Here is a 21915-nt window from a genome sequence, read left to right as displayed (position 1 = left end):
CCCCTCAGAGTCTGGTTCCTCTGGTTTACCCAGTACAGCCAGTAGAGGACTGGTCACCCCTCAGAGCCTGGTTCCTCTGGTCTACCCAGTACAGTCAGTAGAGGACTGGTACCTCCTCAGAGCCTGGTTCCTCTGGTCTACCCAGTACAGCCAGTAGAGGACTGGTACCTCCTCAGAGCCTGGTTCCTCTGGTCTACCCAGTACAACCAGTAGAGGACTGGTCACCCCTCAGAGCCTGGTTCCTCTGGTCTACCCAGTACAGCCAGTAGAGGACTGGTCACCCCTCAGAGCCTGGTTCCTCTGGTCTACCCAGAACAGCCAGTAGAGGACTGGTCACCCGTCAGAGTCTGGTTCCTCTGGTTTACCCAGTACAGCCAGTAGAGGACTGGTCACCCCTCAGAGCCTGGTTCCTCTGGTCTACCCAGTACAGTCAGTAGAGGACTGGTACCTCCTCAGAGCCTGGTTCCTCTGGTCTACCCAGTACAGCCAGTAGAGGACTGGTACCTCCTCAGAGTCTGGTTCCTCTGTCCTACCCAGTACAGCCAGTAGAGGACTGGTCACCCCTCAGAGCCTGGTTCCTCTCTACCCAGTACAGCCAGTAGAGGACTCTTAATGATGAGACATATCAAGGACCAGTCAGAGATCAAGGTTAAACTCACTTTTATATTTTCTCAACATGCAGACACCAGCTGCAAGAACTCCAACAGCTGCTGCTGCTATTAGTAGTAGAACAACAATCAACCACCAGATTGTTGATTTAGGAAACACATAATCTGAAACAGAGAAGCCATGTCAAACCATTACAACACCACCTACGTATATACTGTACAGGAAGTAAAGCATCATTTATAAATACAGTACTACTGAAAACAGACCAATCAGGTCATCCCCAAGGAAACCGTCCTCCACTAACTAGTCTAACTAACAAGGGGCCTCAGGTATTTGGGTTAACCAATGAAGACCTCACCTAAGACATGAATCTCTGTCTTCTTCGGGTGGTTGATCTCTGTCTGATTAACTCTACAGGTGAACCTGTTGTTGTCAGTCTGGTTCACGGTGACATGTCGTCTCACAGTGAAGAGGCCCTCTGAGTCCCTGTGTTTCTCTCTGGAGGTCCATCAGCAGGGAGGATGGTTCCAGAACTGTCCAGCCACTCCATCTCAGGTTCAGGAAACCAGCCTCCAGACTCACACTTCAGTACCACCCCCCAGCCTTTAGTTCCATCAATAGAGATCACTGGCTGAGATACAGCACCTACACAGATACAAGATAAAACAGATCACTGGCTGAGATACAGCACCTACACAGATACCAGATAAAACAGAGATCACTGGCTGAGATACAGCACCTGCAGATACCAGATAAAACAGATCACTGGCTGAGATACAGCACCTACACAGATACAAGATAAAACAGATTACTGGCTGAGATACAGCACCTACACAGATACAATATAAAACAGATCACTGGCTGAGATACAGCACCTACACAGATACAAGATAAAACAGATCACTGGCTGAGATACAGCACCTACACAGATACCAGATAAAACAGAGCTCACTGGCTGAGATACAGCATCTACACAGATACCAGATAAAACAGATCACTGGCTGAGATACAGCACCTACACAGATACAAGATAAAACAGATCACTGCCCTCGGATTCGGTAAATATATGTTCCAGATAATTAGGTGTAATGACAGCAGGTATTTATTTAGTATAATTATAATCTACGCACACTGATTCATATTATTGACATTCATGCCTATTGATGTTCATGTGCAACCTTTAAATGTATTGCAATTTAAAAATATATATATATTTGCCTCACGATGTATTCCACCGTGAATTCATTATGCGATTGAATTAACTGTAAATCTACAGCAGGAAATGGGAAAATGGTGGAGAAAATTATATAGACTTTTTCAATAAGTCTAAAGTAATGATGTTGTCTTGAACATGTGAATTATTATGCAGAAAGTCTAAGTATGTAGCACATTTCCTATATACACTGTTTTGTAAGTCTCTGTATTGCAGAATGCATCCAGTTCCTCTGGAGGGGAGGATCCGTCAGCCACCTCACCTCAGACCCTTCCCCCCCCGGACGGACGGTGGCCCTGGACCCGGACCTGCCCTCCCTGCTCAGCGACCCAGACTACTCCTCCAGCAGCGAACAGTCCTGTGACACTGTCATCTCAGACCAGGAGCAAAGTGACAACGAGGGCCCCCCCACCTTCGTTCCCATCATCCCATTTTACTTAATTTTTTTTACATTTTAGTCATTTAGCAGACGCTCTTATCCAGAGGGACTTACAGTAGTGAATACATACATTTTATACAACTTCATGCATTTATTTTTTTTTTTTTTCTGTGCTGGCCCCCCGTGGGAATCGAACCCACAACCCTGGCGTTGCAAACACCATGCTCTACCAACTGAGCCACAGGGAAGGCTGGAGGCCCATCCCCTCACTGAACAGGAAGCGGTCTGGGAAAGAGGGCCCCTGGACAGGGATCACTTCTTCAAGTGCAACACGTTTGCTGAGCTGTATCTGATCTGTATCTGATCTGAGCTGTATCTGATCTGTATCTGAGCTGTATCTGAGCTGAGCTGTATCGGAGTTGTATCTGAGCTGAGCTGTATCTGAGCTGAGCTGTATCTGAGCTGAGCTGTATCGACGGCAGCGAGGAGCATACAGCGTTTGTTGGAGAGGGCAGGGGAAGTCAGGCCAGCCCCAAGATGGACAGCAAAGCAAAGGAATGCCCTGGTTTCTAAAGCCTACTCCGCCCAGTAGAACATATCACCTAAACTTGCTCCTAAATCCGTAGCCACTCCTCCATCCAGTAGCCCTTCTAAGACTAAACTGGAACATTCAGAGCATATGTAGAACAAGTGCTGATGGTGAGAAGGTGATGATGTCAGAGAGCAGAGCAAGCCCAATCAAACAGGGTGTGGCCACGGTGCCAGCCTCTGAGCCAGTAGTACGAGAGAAGGTTTACTTCAACAAGAAACCCTTACCCAAGCCTGCTCCCCCACAGCAGAGAGACTCATGCAGGGGCAACGGAGAGGCAGAAGAGAGGTCCCCCCCCGTGGGAATGAGCGATCAGGTTGGAAAACAGGGGGAGTCTGGGGACCCTTTCCTTGATAGGACCCAGACCAGGGGACCTGTAGAGGTGTGCCAGCTACGCTCCACCCTGAGAGAGAGGTGCCTGGACAGGGACATCCTCCGGGCTACGGTCACCCTGAGAGAGAGGTGCCTGGACAGGGACATCCTCCGGGCTACGGTCACCCTGAGAGAGAGGTGTCTGGACAGGGACATCCTCAGGGCTACGGTCACCCTGAGAGAGAGGTGCCTGGACAGGGACATCCTCAGGGCTACGGTCACCCTGAGAGAGAGGTGTCTGGACAGGGACATCCTCCAGGCTACGGTCACCCTGAGAGAGAGGTGCCTGGACAGGGACATCCTCAGGGCTACGGTCACCCTGAGAGAGAGGTGCCTGGACAGGGACATCCTCCAGGCTACGGTCACCCTGAGAGAGAGGTGCCTGGACAGGGACATCCTCAGGGCTACGGTCACCCTGAGAGAGAGGTGCCTGGACAGGGACATCCTCCAGGCTACGGTCACCCTGAGAGAGAGGTGTCTGGACAGGGATATCCTCAGGGCTACGGTCACCCTGAGAGAGAGGTGCCTGGACAGGGACATCCTCCAGGCTACGGTCACTCTGCAGCAGCCTGTGGAGCTGAACAGAGAGGATGAGCTGGTGTTCACTGTGGAAGAGGAGCTTTCCATCGGCAGCATCATAGACAATGGGCTAGCCATCCAGCATCATCAGCTCTAACAGTGACTGCTTCCTGCAGGCCCTTGCCTCCGGCTCCCGGCCCGTCAGCATCATCAGCAGCATCAACGACGAGTTTGACGCCTACACATCTTCTGTGGGGGGTGCAGAGGTCAACATCGAGGTGCTCACCCCCTTACAGGAAGACTCATTTGTGTGTGTGGGCAGCAGGGGCTCGTCCATCAGCTCCTAGATCAGCGAGCGTCTGTACTCTGGAGAGTGAAAGGGTACACTCTGCAAACGTTTTCTTCCCACAGACTAACAGCCCAGACGGCACCTTCTACCTGGATTCCCTGGGTTCCACTGTGAATAATCCCGAAGGGATGTCAAGAACTCCCTGAACGACAGTGGCTTTAGCTTTTCTGAACAGGACAGTGACAGCGCAGCATCTAGCAAACTGTCCCTGATGAAGTGCCCTCCGTCTCCCGAGTCAACCAAAGGACCCCTCAGATTCCCATCCAAAACAGCTAGTTAACTCTCTCAGCTCCTCCTCCCAACCCTCCTAGGGCCCTCCAGTCTTCCATAGTCCACTCCAGTCTTCCCTAGTCCACTCCAGTCTTCCATAGTCCACTCCAGTCTTCCATAGTCCACTCCAGTCTTCCATAGTCCGCTCCAGTCTTCCCTAGTCCGCTCCAGTCTTCCCTAGTCCACTCCAGTCTTCCCTAGTCCACTCCAGTCTTCCCTAGTCCACTCCAGTCTTCCATAGTCCACTCAACCCTCCAGTCTCCAGTCTTCCATAGTCCCTCCAGTCTTCCATAGTCCCTCCAGTCTTCCATAGTCCACTCCAGTCTTCCATAGTCCACTCCAGTCTTCCATAGTCCACTCCAGTCTTCCCAGGAAAGTGAAACCTACCTCATCAATCGCCTTTAGTAGCAGTCGTGAACCACAGAGACAGGAATATACAGTGATGTGTTGGTTACCAGTCTAACAGCAGCATGGTAGAGTGTCTAGTGTTGGTTACCAATCTAACAGCAGCATGGTAGAGTGTCTAGTGTTGGTTACCAATCTAACAGCAGCATGGTAGAGTGTCTAGTGTTGGTTACCAATCTAACAGCAGCATGGTAGAGTGTCTAGTGTTGGTTACCAATCTAACAGCAGCATGGTAGAGTGTCTAGTGTTGGTTACCAATCTAACAGCAGCATGGTAGAGTGTCTAGTGTTGGTTACCAATCTAACAGCAGCATGGTAGAGTGTCTAGTGTTGGTTACCAATCTAACAGCAGCATGGTAGAGTGTCTAGTGTTGGTTACCAATCTAACAGCAGCATGGTAGAGTGTGTACAGGTAGGACATCACCATAATCCAACAAAAGAAGTAAGAAAAAAAAAGACCAGATTAAGTTGATACATCACAATCGCGCTCCCTTTATTCATGTCTTGTTTAGTCTGATGTCTGAGTCCACCCCTCTCTTTATCCATGTCTTGTTTAGTCTGATGTCTCTGAGTCCACCCCTCTCTTTATTCATGTCTTGTTTAGTCTGATGTCTCTGAGCCCACCCCTCTCTTTATCCATGTCTTGTTTAGTCTGATGTCTCTGAGTCCACCCCTCTCTTTATTCATGTCTTGTTTAGTCTGATGTCTCTGAGCCCACCCCTCTCTTTATTCATGTCTTGTTTAGTCTGATGTCTGAGTCCACCCCTCTCTTTATCCATGTCTTGTTTAGTCTGATGTCTCTGAGTCCACCCCTCTCTTTATTCATGTCTTGTTTAGTCTGATGTCTCTGAGCCCACCCCTCTCTTTATCCATGTCTTGTTTAGTCTGATGTCTGAGTCCACCCCTCTCTTTATCCATGTCTTGTTTAGTCTGATGTCTCTGAGTCCACCCCTCTCTTTATTCATGTCTTGTTTAGTCTGATGTCTCTGAGTCCACCCCTCTCTTTATTCATGTCTTGTTTAGTCTGATGTCTCTGAGCCCACCCCTCTCTTTATCCATGTCTTGTTTAGTCTGATGACTCTGAGTCCACCCCTCTCTTTATTCATGTCAAACACCTTTGCTATGAACTGGAAAGCTGAAAGCGAGCCAGGCCTTGTCACCCAACATCAGTCCCCGACCTCACTAACAAAAGATGGTCAGAAGTCATGAACAGAACCCTGCAGCACTCCAGTATTAACAGAAAGATGGTCAGAAGTCATGAACAGAACCCTGCAGCACTCCAGTATTAACAGAAAGATGGTCAGAAGTCATGAACAGAACCCTGCAGCACTCCAGTATTAACAGAAAGATGGTCAGAAGTCATGAACAGAACCCTGCAGCACTCCAGTATTAACAGAAAGATGGTCAGAAGTCATGCCATCAACCTGAATACATTGTGATCTAACACTGAGATAATCATTAAACCAGCAACAGCTTTACTTGAATAACATAAATAATTCACTGTGTCAAAAGCCTTGGACAAATCAATTAACAAAGCAGCACAACGCTGTTGACTATACAATACCTTCTCTATATTATGTATCCCTATCAGTACATAGTAACTACTATGAGTCAACAGTAGGTAGTAGGAATATTAGGACACTACAGCAGGTAGTAGGAATATTAGGACACAGACAGTGTGACAGTGTGGGAGGTTTTGATGTGTGAGAAGTGTGTTGTAAAGGCTGTGTGCTGAGCAGCTGAATACATGATCTATAACAGAGGAAGGACTGATGAGGGAGGAAGACCAGCTGAATACATGATCTATAACAGAGGAAGGAAGACCAGCTGAATACATGATCTATAACAGAGGAAGGACTGATGAGGAAGGAAGACCAGCTGAATACATGACCTATAACAGAGGAAGGAAGACCAGCTGAATACATGATCTATTACAGAGGAAGGAAGACCAGCTGAATACATGACCTATAACAGAGGAAGGAAGACCAGCTGAATACATGATCTATAACAGAGGAAGGAAGACCAGCTGAATACATGATCTATAACAGATGAAGGAAGACCAGCTGAATACATGACCTATAACAGAGGAAGGAAGACCAGCTGAATACATGACCTATAACAGAGGAAGGAAGACCAGCTGAATACATGATCTATAACAGAGGAAGGACTGATGAGGGAGGAAGACCAGCTGAATACATGATTTATAACAGAGGAAGGAAGACCAGCTGAATACATGACCTATAACAGAGGAAGGAAGACCAGCTGAATACATGACCTATAACAGAGGAAGGAAGACCAGCTGAATACATGATCTATAACAGAGGAAGGACTGATGAGGGAGGAAGACCAGCTGAATACATGATCTATAACAGAGGAAGGAAGACCAGCTGAATACATGATCTATAACAGAGGAAGGAAGACCAGCTGAATACATGATCTATAACAGAGGAAGGAAGACCAGCTGAATACATGATCTATAACAGAGGAAGGACTGATGAGGGAGGAAGACATGTTGATATTTTAGCAGCCAATCATTTAGCCAGATTTACCAATACAACCTCTGATCACATCTCCAGTATTCATGACTCACCAACAAAGAGTTGAACGGTGGTTTCCTTCACCTGGCTGGTCAGTGTTGGAATGAAGCACCTGTAGCTTCCAGCATCAGAGAGAGTAACTCTGGTCAGCTTTAAGGAGACGTTGCCGTTCTTCAGATCTTCATTAAACATTGATGTCCTTCCCTTGTAAGATGTAGACTGATCCTCATTGGAGACTCGACCTTGACGACAACGATGAACATTGTTTCCTGTTGTCAGGTTCACTCTTGTCCACTTCACTACCATGTCCTCAGCACTGACACTGGGTTTCAGGGAACATGGTAGAATGATGTCATCACCAGCTAAGGCAACAACTGGGTCAGCCGGTCCAACAACCTGAACCTCAGACGACCCTGGAGAAAAACAGATGACACCCAGTTAAAGATACCTGGTAACTTACTGTTGTTCCATGGATTCTGGCCCACATGACCCCATTCATTCCTATGTGAAGACTCAAAAGAGAATTGAAGCCAAATGAAGTCAGTTAAGATGGCGTCTCATGTGGGAGATTTATGTTGACAGTTTGAGATACTCCATATATATATATATTTTTTCTTTTTAAATTGTTTGCAAACGGGTATGTGCCTCACCTGCCCTGAATGACGGGTCGCGAATGCATAATGTTATGAAATGTAATTAGTATAACATCAAAACACCACCTCACCTCTTATCAGATTTTAGTCAAAAAAATATATAATGCGGCCAAAACTCAACAGCGTGAGCCATATTTTATTTATATATATATATATATATGAGTAAATAAAGTTGCATACAAGCATGGTCTCTTTTTAGCTTTCTTGAGTAAGGCAGCTCCAAAATGCAGGTGTTTCAGCCCAGTGCAACCAACAGAACACAGCTTGGGGTTGGTAATCTTCTCTAGTTGCGCCGTGATTGGCTCAGTGTTCTGTCACTCATGGGGGCACTAAGTCACTGCAAAATCTACAGGGAGAGCTAGAAAATTCAAGGCCCTTGGTTGCTGCCATAGATTTACATTAGATGTGCCCATCCAAGAAGAATCAAGGTTATTGGCCACAGTTAAATAACATCAAATCACATTATATCTATCTACCTTACCTTATATCTACAGCACAAGCATTTCGCTACTCTCGCATTAACATGCTAACCATGTTGTGACCAATACAATTTGATTTGATTAGCTTTGATTTGACTGATCATGTCAAAAAGTATCGATGATCACCAGTAATTGGACATAAACATTACACAACAAGTTGGAAATCGCAAATTGAACAATTAGTGGTTTGGAAGGAATCAGTGCCTAACTGCAAGCGTTGCAAAGCAATCACTAGCCTGCTATTAGTGGAGTGGGTATGTGGTCCAAGTCTGGGTCTAAGAGTCTCTTTACCAAGCTTAAAAGGATAAGCATTCACACGCAACACCATGAGCCAGAAAAGGTTGAATACATTGGCCATGCTGTCAATCGAACATGACTTCTGCCTCGTTCAAAAAACAACTGGAAACTCAGAACTGGGAAATCTCAGACTTCAGTGAGTTCAAGACAACTGGAAACTCGGCAAAAAAATGAGCTCCGACTGGGAAAACAAGTTTTGAACTGTCATCCAACTCGGAATTCCAAGTCAGGAACTCCGTCCTCTTTCTAGAGCTCCAACCTGAAGATCACTGACGTCATGATTTGACCTTGTTTTTATCATAGTTCCCAGTTGTCTTGAAAACACCATAAATCAAGAGAATGCCAGACTTTGATGACAAAGTTTGATGACAAAATAAAATCTGCCCACAAGAAGGACCGCAGCGCCGCTTTCCTGTTCAAGTGAGCACAGCACAATGGTGAGTCCAAAAATGTATTGTATGCTGATGTAATATGCCAGGTAGATATGTATGTATACTGTAGCTAAGAAAGTAATACTAAGTGTATGTTGTGTAGTAGCCCATGTGCCTCACCCTAATAATGTGGTCTGTTTCCCCCTCATAATTTAGCCTACTGTTCTGACTTGGTGGTGCACATGGAGCCTATAGCCTGTTTTAGAGAAATATAATTGTCTGCTTATATGCCCCCTTTATTTATCCTACAGTTCTGATTTGGTGTTCAAGGAGAACACTAAGAACGGCCCATGTTCTGGATTCTGTCGCTGTACATTTCAAAAGTGCTGAACAAATAGTAATATTGACTACGTCCGTCTCAGCTCACTCATTGTCTTAATCAAAATTACGATTGCCTCTTATCTACTCATCGTTCCCTTATGCCATAGATTGTACATCTCAATTGTCAGTAGAAACCACATTTGTTTAATAAACAAGTCAGCTATATCAGCTATGTTTTTTTTAAAGGCAGTTAATGAGGCTGAATTAACTGTTTTGCTGCTAGACAAGGCTCCACTGATAACCAGGTGTAGCAGTGGTAAGGATTCACTCCATGGTGCTGAAAAGAGAGCTCTGCTGTTGGGACAGCTTTACGTAGGCCCTAACAGTTTGTGGGCACCATTCATCCCCGTTATAGTGTAATGAGTGTATTGTTTAGAGTTGTGGAGTGGCTTGCTGGCATCAACAACAAAAAATGAGTTTGCCCCACCAAGATTTCTATGCTAAAATCGCCACTGATGTTATGTAGAACACTAATGAATCCCTATGTGATCTTCCAAGACATTGATGCAGCTTTTATGTAACTTTAATTGACGAGCACAACTGTGAGAAGTGGAAGAGCAACGCTCTGGCAGCACTACACCCCTACAGTCTGCTGCACCGAACGAGCAATTGAAGCTTAGCCAACTCTTACCTTACACAACACTTGGAGAAACGTAACCACGTGTGTTATCTGGGAATATTTGGCCAGGGAAATATTTCTGGTTGGTCTCAGGGAATGTAAAAACAGGATGGGAGACTTTTAAAACGGGATTAAGTGAACACAACAGGCACAGGTTGATTGTAAAGAAGTCATGATTACTATGAATCATCCATACACCAATTGGCTCAATTATTTATTTACTAACTAATTAAACAATTACAGAACATACAATACATAATAACATTATACAGTAAATACCGTCCCTAGTGGACTAAACAAAAACAGTTTGCTTATAACACGATAGACTCAGAGAGAAGAGAAGGGCGTTTTGGAAGGAAGACTAAGGAACATGGGTCTCTATCGGACCTGGGAAGCTATTCTCACATAAATACATATGCCACTAACGATCGCACATTCGGAAAAGCAATGCATTGTATTGACGTGAAGCTGGCTTCGATAGTTGAGCTGGTGATGTGAGGCTCTGGTTTGCCCAGTCGAGGTCACCATTGTCCTTTGTACATTCTTCCGGGTCGTCATGTGAGAGGTTCATCTCACTCTGGAGATGCTTCTTCGCTGGTCAGTGTTCTCGTACTAGATTTGCACATATGTTCAGCTGCAGTCTGATGTATGCTAGTTTAGTATGCACTTCTTCCCTAGGTTCAGAGTTCAGAGTTCACACCATTTCACGTGTGGAGGCAGCCCTCACGTCTCCCGGCCTGTACAGTTGAAACTAGCCCTTTTCAACATGGAGGACAAGTCCTCCCGTTATTTGGAACTGAGGTGACTTTTCGTGACGGGGGCTTTTATAGAAATGTAAAAAAGGGGTTGGATCAGCATTTCCAAACAATGTCTTTTCACTTGGGCGTGGCCACTGAGTGAGCATCAGTTTACTTATGAAAACAATTCTCTCATTTAGAAGACTAAATATCACATTACATCATTTCGCAAATACTTTAATCTTTACTCATTCATTTTATACAGGAATTAGATGCAAGCCTCATAACTGAGGCACCTGTATAAACAGAGTTATGGTAATGTGGCTGTATTGTCTTTCATGAGGTCACAAACATGAAACAAAACGGACCGGGTCGTAGCTGGCTTCTCATCCTTTTCCACTGCTCCAGAGTCCAATGGCGACAAAACATCTGTTAGATCTGTGGACAAGTGGACCATTGAGGTGTAGACTTCCTTCCAGAGCAGTAGGTTCTATTTCCTCTAGCCTCCTCAGTGTAGACTTCCTTCCAGAGCAGTAGGTTCTATTTCCTCTAGCCTCCTCAGTGTAGGCTTCCTTCCAGAACAGTAGGTTCTATTTCCTCTAGCCTCCTCAGTGTAGGCTTCCTTCCAGAACAGTAGGTTCTATTTCCTCTAGCCTCCTCAGTGTAGGCTTCCTTCCAGAACAGCAGGTTCTATTTCCTCTAGCCTCCTCAGTGTGGGCTTCCTTCCAGAGCAGTAGGTTCTATTTCAGCTAGCCTCCGTTTTAAGCCTCATATGCCTAAAGAGTTTGGAAGGAAGCCTAGATCTCTGGCAGAAAGAAATAGACGGAAAGCTTCAGAGTTACATGAGTCTCTTTTATACACAGGTCCTGTGGCACTACGTGACATTTTGTGTTCTCCACTGTACAATAACTTCATGTTGGTGTTTGTGGCTATTTACATCCTTAGACACATGGCCACTTGGATATCAGGGTTTCCTTTAGAACACTTTCTTGGTAGATGTAAACGGCTTGTTAGGAGTCTTCACAATCCAGTTGCACAATTAGTTAGGAGAGAATCTGAAATACACAGTGCCACCATGATGATAACCCTTCTGGCATTACTCTACAAAAGGAGCACAGAGATGCCCTGTTCTAGAAGTCGACCGATTATGATTTTTTGATGCCGATACCGATTATTGGAGGGCCAAAAACCCGATGCCGATTAATCTGCCAATTTTTTTTATTTATTTTTTAATAATAATGACAATTACAACAATTACAACAATACTGAATGAACACTTATTTTAACTTAATATAATACATCAATCAAATCAATTTAGCCTCAAATAAATAATTTAACATGTTCAATTTGGTTTAAATAATGCAAAAACAAAGTATTGGAGAAGAAAGTAAAAGTGCAATATGTGCCATGTAAAAAAGCTAACGTTTAAGTTCCTTGCTCAGAACATGAGAACATATGAAAGCTGGTGGTTCCTTTTAACATGAGTCTTCAATATTCCCAGGTAAGAAGTTTTAGGTTGTAGTTATTATAGGAATTATAGGACTATTTCTCTCTATACGATTTGTATTTCATATACCTTTGACTATTGGATGTTCTTATAGGCACTTTAGTATTGCCAGTGTAACAGTATAGATTCCATCCCTCTCCTCGCTCCTACCTGGGCTCGAACCAGGAACACATCGACAACAGCCACCCTCGAAGCAGCGTTACCCATGTAGAGCAAGGGGAACAACCACTCCCAAGTCTCAGAGCGAGTGACATTTGAAACGCTATTAGCGCGCACCCGGCTAACTAGCTAGCCATTTCACATCGGTTACACCAGCCTAATCTCTGGGGTTGATAGGCTTGAAGTCATAAACAGCGCAATGCTTGAAGAATTGCTAAGAGCTGCTGGCAAACGCACGAAGGTGCTGTTTGAATGAATGCTTACGAGCCTGCTGCTGCTGCCTACCATCGCCCAGTCAGACTGCTCCATCAAATCATAGACTTAATTATAATATAATAACACACAGAAATACGAGCCTTTGGTCATTAACTTCTATGTCCCACCTGTGGGACACAGCCAGTGAAATATCAGGGCGGAAAATTCAAAAACAACAAAATGTCATAATTCAACTTTCTCAAACATACGACTATTTTACACCATTTTAAAGATACACTTCTCGTTAATCTAACCACATTGTCCGATTTCAAAAAGGCTTTACAGCGAAAGCAAAACATTAGACTATGTTAGGAGAGTACATAGACAAAAATTATCACACAGCCATTTTCCAAGCAAGGACATGTGTCAATAAAACCCAAAACACAGCGAGCATTTTACATTGGCGCGTGATATTCAGAAAATGTATTCCCACCAAAACGCCCGGTGAATGTGCACATCAATTTACAAAAATACTCATCATAAACATTGACAAAACACATAACAATTATTTTAAGAATTATAGAATGACTACTCCTTTATGCAACCGCTGTGTCAGATTTTAAAATAGCTTTACGGAGAAAGCACATTTTTCAATATTCTGAGTACATAGCTTAGCCATCACGGCGAGCTATTCAGACACCCGCCAAATTCGGGGCACACTCAACTCAGAATTAGTATTAGAAATATTGTATTACCTTTGCTGATCTTCATCAGAACGCACTCCCAGGACTGCTACTTCCACAAGAAATGTTGTTTTTGTTCCAAATAATCCATATTTATGTCCAAATACCTCAGTTTTGTTTGTGCGTTCAGAGCACTATCCAAAGGGTAACGCGCGAGTGCGGAACGAGAGACAAAAAGTCAAAACGTTCCATTACCGTACTTAGAAGCATGTCAAACGCTGTTTAAAATCAATCTGTATGGTATTTTTAACGTAAACTTGCGATAATATTCCAACCGGACAATAGCATATTCATTCAAGAAAAAGAAGGAGGGGCACGCTCGCGAGACCGAGCATATCCAATCACTTTGTTGCCAGGCAAACCACTCAGTAACTGAGCTCCTATACTCTGCCCAGAGACAGAAGGCTCATTCCACTTTCTGAAGGCTTTAGACAGCCAATGGAAGCCTTAGGAAGTGCAACGTCACCCCACAGACACTGGAGCTTCGATAGAGAATCAAAAGAACTACAATTCCCAGAATTTTCACTTCCTGCTTGGATTTTTCTCAGGTTTTTGCCTGCCATGAGTTCTGTTATACTCACAGACACCATTCAAACAGTTTTAGAAACTTCAGAGTGTTTTCTATCCAAATCTACTAATATTATGCATATTCTAGTATCTGGGCCAGAGTAGTAACCTGTTTAAATTGGGTACGTTTTTCATCCGGCCGTGAAAATACTGCCCCCTAGCCCAGACAGGTTAATATGGTTGAATCCGGAAACTATCATTTCGAAAACGAAACGTTTATTATTTCAGTGAAATACGGAACCGTTCCGTATTTTATCTAACGGGTGGCATCCCTAAGTCTAAATATTCCTGTTACATTGCACAACCTTCAATGTTATGCCATAATTATGTACAATTCTGGCAAATTAATTACGGCCTTTGTTAGGAATAACTTCACAGTTCGCAATGAGCCAGGCGGCCCAAACTGATGTATATACCCTGACTGCTTCCACGGAACGCAAGGGAAGTGACACAACTCCCCTAGTTATAAGAAATTCATGTTAGCAGGCAATATTAACTAAATATGCAGGTTTAAATATATATACTTGTGTCTTGATTTTAAAGAAAGGCATTGATGTTTATGGTTAGGTACACTGGTGCAACGACAGTGCTTTTTTCACAAATGTGCTTCTTAAAATCATCACCCATTTGTCGAAGTAGGCTGTGATTCAATGAGAAATTAACAGGCACCGCATCGATTATATGCAACGCAGGACACGTTAGATAAACTAGTAATATCATCAACCATGTGTAGTTAACTAGTGATTATGTTAAGATTGATAGTTTTTTTATAAGATAAGTTTAATGCTAGCTAGCAACTTACCTTGGCTTCTTGCTGCCCTCGCGTAACAGGTAGTCAGCCTGCCACGCAGGCTCCTCGTGGAGTGAAATGTAAGGCAGGTGGTTAGAGCGTTGGCGGAAGGTTGCAAAAACGAATCCCCGAGGTGACAAGGTAAAAATCTGCCCCTGAACAAGGCAGTTAAAGCCCGTTCTTAGGCCGTCATTGAAAATAAGAATGTGTTCTTAATCTGGGGAACAGGTTAAATAAAAGAAAAAAGAAAGAATGTTGAGGATAACAAAAAAAAAGTTTTATTAAAATAAATGAAATACAAAAAAAAATTATAAAAAAAAAAAAATAGGCAAATCGGTGGCCAAAAATACCGATTACCGATTGTTATGAAAACGTGAAATCGGCCCTAATTAATCGGCCATTCTGATTAATCGGTCGACCTCTACCCTGTTCCCTGTGGTTTTCAAGTAATAGATAGCTAGTACAAAGAGTTGTATGTACATACAGTGCATTCGGAAAGTATTCAGAACCCTTGACTTTTTCTACATTTGCTGGGCTGATTCAGTCCCTAAAATGGCAGCTTTGTCTCAGTTCAAGATGCCTGATCTGGGCTGAATGACTCTGGCCTACTCTGTACGGTCACTAATTTGGGACCCGGGCCAGCAGCTTCTGGCTTGCCAGAATCATGCCAGATGTGGGCCTGACATTTGTGCTACCTGGGTACTTGGTACATAACTTAAAAGCATGTCTGATATGTATTGGGGTGCACAATCGTGGATTGATTTAAAAACCAATAGAATACTTTTTAAATTACTCAGTCTGGTCTTGGTCAGTACCCTGCAGCATTCTGTATGTTTAACAGTGCAGAGACCTTAAAACCGGTGTAATGTGTTCTCTGTCTGGTCTTGGTCAGTACCCTGCAGCATTCTGTATGTTTTACAGTACAGAGACCTTAAAACCGGTGTAATGTGTACTCTGTCTGGTCTTGGTCAGTACCCTGCAGCATTCTGTATGTTTTACAGTACAGAGACATTAAAACCAGTGTAATGTGTTCTCTGTCTGGTCTTGGTCAGTACCCTGCAGCATTCTGTATGTTTTACAGTGCAGAGACCTTAAAACCGGTGTAATGTGTACTCTGTCTGGTCTTGGTCAGTACCCTGCAGCATTCTGTATGTTTAACAGTACAGAGACCTTAAAACCGGTGTAATGTGTTCTCTGTCTGGTCTTGGTCAGTACCCTGCAGCATTCTGTATGTTTTACAGTGCAGAGACCTTAAAACCGGTGTATTGTGTTCTCTGTCTGGTTTTGGTCATTACACATCCTTGGCTTGAGCCATATTTATGACTAAAAAGAGAAGACATTTTACGATCTAAATTATTTTTATCTCTTCAATTCAGTATCGTAAAACGTCTTCTCTTTGTAGTCATAAACATGGCTACACTTTGTGGTGGTTAATTTCTGTATTATCAATGAGGAGAGACAAACTTATCACACAAGTCAGAGTTACTTAAACTGAATCTTCATTAGTGAGAGTTCTGCAATACCACATTCAGATGAGCCATCACACAAAGGCTACTAAAATATCTTATAGCAAAGATCCACTACATAACAAACCACAATGGGTCACAAGGTGTTAAATGAGAAAGGAGATTTGCACAGCAGCGCCTCTTCAACCTCAGGAGGCTGAATAAATTTGGCTTGTCACCAAAAACACTCACAGACTTTTACAGATGCACAATCGAGAGCATCCTGTCGGGCTGTATCACCGCCTGGTACGGCAACTGCACCGCCCTCAACCGTAAGGCTCTCCAGAGGGTAGTGAGGTCTGCACAACGCATCACCGGGAGGCAAACAACCTGCCCTCCTGGACAACAACCACCCGAGCTACTGCCTGTTCACCCCGCTATCATCCAGAAGGTGAGGTCAGTACAGGTGCATCAATGCTGGGACCGAGAGACTGAAGAACAGCTTCTACCTCAAAGCCATCAGACTGTTAAACAGCCATCACTAACATTGAGTGGCTGCTGCCAACATACTGACTCAATCTCACTTTAGTAATGGAAAAATTGATGTAATCAATTTATCACTAGCCACTTTATATTATATAATGTTTACATACCTACATTACTCATCTCATATGTATATACTGTACGCTATACCATCTACTGCATCTTGATGTAATGTATCACTAGCCACTTTATATAATGTATGTGACCAATACATTTGATTTGATACTATTTAATTATCTATGTCACACAACTAATTCTGATTCTTCCGCCACAACTTCCTAACACTTTGGACGGACACACTATTTTCACGACACTTCGATTTTAATATTACTTTTGTTTAACCTTGATGTAACTAGGCAAGTCAGTTAAGAACAAATTCTTATTTACCATGACGGCCTACCGAAGAACAGCAATGATTTTCGTAACAAGTCAGGAGAGTATTTTCTAACTAATTAACCTATTTCCTAACCTAACTAATTCTCCTAACCTACTTTTGTAAATTATCCTAACCTGCGACGAACAAGTCCCTTCCGTATGTTAGTACTGTGTAAATAGTGTTTGTCTACCAGACCCCCTACAGCACCACCACACCCCAAACTGTCCTGTCTGATCAGACACCCTACAGCACCACCACACCCCAAACTGTCCTGTCTGATCAGACACCCTACAGCACCACCACACCCCAAACTGTCCTGTCTGATAGTTACCCTGGTCTATTGTATTGTGTTAACCTGCCTGTCCTGTTACCCAACAACACAGCGACGACAAGACATCTACATTTCCTGCACTTCAATTCTCCCCGTTTCTTTCTTGTTAATATTATGTTCAGATAATAAAATAGCCTACAGGATAAATAATGAAGGAATAATGTTGTGTCCTACCTGTCGTTATCAATGAAACACTGATGAACAGAATCCCTAAACACCAGGCCGCCGAGGTCGGAAAGGTCTTCATTTCACTACAAAACAAGTCTGACTCCAAGGTAAAGCTGTTTGTAACTGGTGAATAAAACTATTAGGAGTTAAGAAAAATAAACCAAAACAGTCGAAAGGCTAATTTATCAACGAACAGAATGTAACACGACGTCTGTTCCTGAAATAACGGGGGAAAAGGGCGGTGGAGTTTCACACTTTACTTTCACTTTCACTTACAGTACTTCTAGTTGCATGTCATCTCGCGATATCTAGCTTCATCTAGTGTTCTGATATGGACATTAACTTCATGTCATCTCGCGATATCTAGCTTCATCTAGTGTTCTGATATGGACATTAACTTCATTTTTATTTATTTATTTCACCTTTATTTAACCAGGTAGGCAAGTTGAGAACAAGTTCTCATTTACAATTGCGACCTGGCCAAGATAAAGCAAAGCAGTTCGACAACATACAAAAACACAGAGTTACACATGGAGTAAAACAACATACAATCAATGATGCAGTAGAAAAAAATAAGACTATATACGATGTGAGCAAATGATGTGAGATAATGGAGGTAAAGGCAAAAAAAATGCCATGGTGGCAAAGTAAATAAAGTATGGCAAGAAAAAACACTGGAATGGTAGATTTGTAGTTTGAAGAAAGTTAAAGTTAAAATATAAATATAAATAATATGGTGCAAAGGAGCAAAATAAATAAAATAAATAAATACAGTAGGGGAAAAGGTAGTAGTTTGGGCTCAATTAAAGATGGGCTATGTACAGGTGCAGAGATCTGTGAGCTGCTCTGACAGCTGGTGCTTAAAGCTAGTGAGGGAGATAAGTGTTTCCAGTTTTAGAGATTTTTGTAGTTCGTTCCAATCATTGGCAGCTGAGAACTGGAAGGAGAGACGACCAAAGGAGGAGTTGGCTTTAGGGGTGACCAGAGAGATATACCTGCTGGAGCGCGTGCTACAGGTGGGTGCTGCTATGGTGACCAGTGAGCGGAGATAAGGGGGGACTTTACCTAGCAGGGTCTTGTAGATGACCTGGAGCCAATGTGTTTGGCGACGATGATGAAGTGAAGGCCAGCCAACGAGAGCATACAGGTCGCAGTGGTGGGTTGTATATGGGGCTTTGGTGACAAAACGGATGGCACTGTGATAGACTGCATCCAGCTTGTTGAGTAGGGTATTGGAGGCTATTTTGTAAATGACATCGCCGAAGTCGAGGATTGGTAGGATGGTCAGTTTTACGAGGGTATGTTTGGCAGCATGAGTGAAGGATGCTTTGTTGCGAAATAGGAAGCCAATTCTAGATTTCACTTTGGATTGGAGATGATTGATGTGAGTCTGGAAGGAGAGTTTACAGTCTAACCAGACACCTAGGTATTTGTAGTTGTCCACAAATTCTAAGTTAGAACCGTCCAGAGAAGTTATGCTGGATGGGCGGGCAGGTGCAGGCAGCGATCGGTTGAAGAGCATGCATTTAGTTTTACTTGTGTTTAGGAGCAGTTGGAGACCACGGAAGGAGAGTTGAATGGCATTGAAGCTCGTCTGGAGGGTTGTTAACACAGTGTCCAAAGAAGGGCCAGAAGTATACAGAATGGTGTCGTCTGCGTAGAGGTGGATCAGAGATTCACCAGCAGCAAGAGCGACATCATTTATGTATACAGAGAAAAGAGTTGGCCCAAGAATTGAACCCTGTGGTACCCCCATAGAGACTGCCAGAGGTCCAGACAGTAGGCCCTCCGATTTGACACACTGAACTCTGTCAGAGAAGTAGTTGGTGAACCAGGCGACGCAATCGTTTGAGAAACCAAGGCTACTAAGTCTGCCGATGAGGATGTGGTGATTAACAGAGTCAAAAGCTTTGGCCAGGTCAATGAATACGGCAGCACAGTAATGTTTCTTATCGATGGCGGTTACGATGTCGTTTAGGACCTTGAGCGTGGCTGAGGTGCACCCATGACCAGCTCTGAAACCAGATTGCATAGCGGAGAGGGTGCGGTGGGATTCAAAATAGTCGGTAATCTGTTTGTTGACTTGGCTTTCGAAGACCTTAGAAAGGCAGGGTAGGATGGATATAGGTCTGTAGCAATTTGGGTCAAGAGTGTCACCTCCTTTGAAGAGGGGGATGACAGCAGCTGCTTTCCAATCTATGGGAATCTCAGACGACACGAAAGAGAGGTTGAACAGGCTAGTAATAAGGGTTGCAATAATTTCGGCAGATAATTTTAGAAAGAAAGGGTCCAGATTGTCAAGCCCAGCTGATTTGTAGGGGTCCAGATTTTGCAGCTCTTTCAGAACATCAGCTGAATGGATTTGGGAGAAGGAGAAATGGGGGAGGCTTGGGCGAGTAGCTGTGGGGGGTGCAGTGCTGTTGAATGCAGTAGGGGTAGTTAGGTGGAAAGCATGGCCAGCCGTAGAAAAATGCTTATTGAAATTCTCAATTATAGTGGGCTTCTCGGTGGTGACAGAGTTTCCTATCCTCAGTGCAGTGGGCAGTTGGGAGGAGGTGTTCTTATTCTCCATGGACTTTACAATGTCCCAGAACTTTTTAGAGTTGGAGTTGCACGAAGCAAATTTCTGTTTGAAAAAGCTAGCCTTGCTCAAGGCAAATGAATAACATGTATGATTTTTTTTGTTTGTTGTTGAATGTACTTCATTATTGTTGTTGAATGTACTTCATTATGTTATCGTGTATTTCAATTGCAATCTTTCTATTTGCATCTAAAAATGTATATTTTATTGCACTTCACAAAACACATTTTACAAAACACATTTGGTTTCTAACTTCCCTAAAAAGTTGCATATCGCGGGGGCAGTTCGATGCTAATGCAGAACGCCACAGGATATTTTTGTGTTGGTTAAGGGCAGTCAGGTCTGGGGAGAACCAAGGGCTATATCTGTTCTTAGTTTTGCATAATTAATTAAATATCAATTATATTATTTTATATTATATAAAAATAAACACTTAAAAAAGTTAAATAAAAACAGGCACATTGACATGTTGAAGATAAAATATAAAAATTTCAACAAATGGATTTATCAGTCTTGTTGAAGATCAAATAGAAACATTTCAATAACAAAATGAAGCTACAATAGAAGCTGACAGGTCGAAGCTACAATAGAAGCTGACAGGTCGAAGCTACAATAGAAGCTGACAGGTCGAAGCTACAATAGAAGCTGACAGGTCGAAGCTACAATAGAAGCTGACAGGTCGAAGCTACAATAGAAGCTGACAGGTCAAAGCTACAATAGAAGCTGACAGGTTGAAGCTACAATAGAAGCTGACAGGTTGAAGCTACAATAGAAGCTGACAGGTTGAAGCTACAATAGAAGCTGACAGGTTGAAGCTACAATAGAAGCTGACAGGTTGAAGCTACAATAGAAGCTGACAGGTTGAAGCTACAATAGAAGCTGACAGGTTGAAGCTACAATAGAAGCTGACAGGTCGAAGCTACAATAGAAGCTGACAGGTTAAAGCTACAATAGAAGCTGACAGGTTGAAGCTACAATAGAAGCTGACAGGTTGAAGCTACAATAGAAGCTGACAGGTTGAAGCTACAATAGAAGTTGACAGGTTGAAGCTACAATAGAAGCTGACAGGTTGAAGCTACAATAGAAGTTGACAGGTTGAAGCTACAATAGAAGCTGACAGGTTGAAGCTACAATAGAAGCTGACAGGTTGAAGCTAAAATAGAAGCTGACAGGTTGAAGCTAAAACAGTAGGCTTCATCTCCATCTCACTTCCTCCTTTGCTCCATCTCTTCAATCCTCTCTGACTAAATATATAAAGGATGATTCAGAATGTAGGAACTATTACTAGAACAGGAAGTAGGAGACGGACAGACTTTCACACACAACTCACCCATCTCACTTCTGGCCCCTGTAGACAGAGGGCATAGAATATAAAACATGATGTATTATGGGTACTAGAACATGAAGACAGACTACATCCTCTCTATTCTGACCTCCTCTGTAGACAGTAGATAAAACATGATGTATCATGGGTACTAGAACATGAAGGCAGACTACATCCTCTCTATTCTGACCTCCTCTGTAGACAGTAGATAAAACATGATGTATTATGGGTACTAGAACATGAAGACAGACTACATCCTCTCTATTCTGACCTGCTCTGTAGACAGTAGATAAAACATGATGTATTATGGGTACTAGAACATGAAGACAGGTACACAGACACTGTAGGCGAATCTTCTTTATTATGAAGAAAATTACATGAATATAACAAAACACAGAGACAACACTT

At 43.3% G+C, this 21915-nt stretch overlaps 1 pseudogene; it reads right to left on the bottom strand.

Moving 5' to 3' along the window:
* Window positions 1-947: 947 nt before the first annotated feature.
* On the bottom strand, window positions 948-17878 carry LOC115194784 (butyrophilin subfamily 1 member A1-like; annotated as a pseudogene).
* Between the last annotated feature and the right edge of the window lie 4037 nt (window positions 17879-21915).

The sequence above is a fragment of the Salmo trutta genome, chromosome 5 (assembly GCF_901001165.1).
Source record: "Salmo trutta chromosome 5, fSalTru1.1, whole genome shotgun sequence".
In the NCBI taxonomy this organism is placed as follows: Eukaryota; Metazoa; Chordata; class Actinopteri; order Salmoniformes; family Salmonidae; genus Salmo; species Salmo trutta.
Note: the sequence above shows the minus strand (reverse complement) of the source record. Positions and strands in the feature narration are given on the sequence as shown.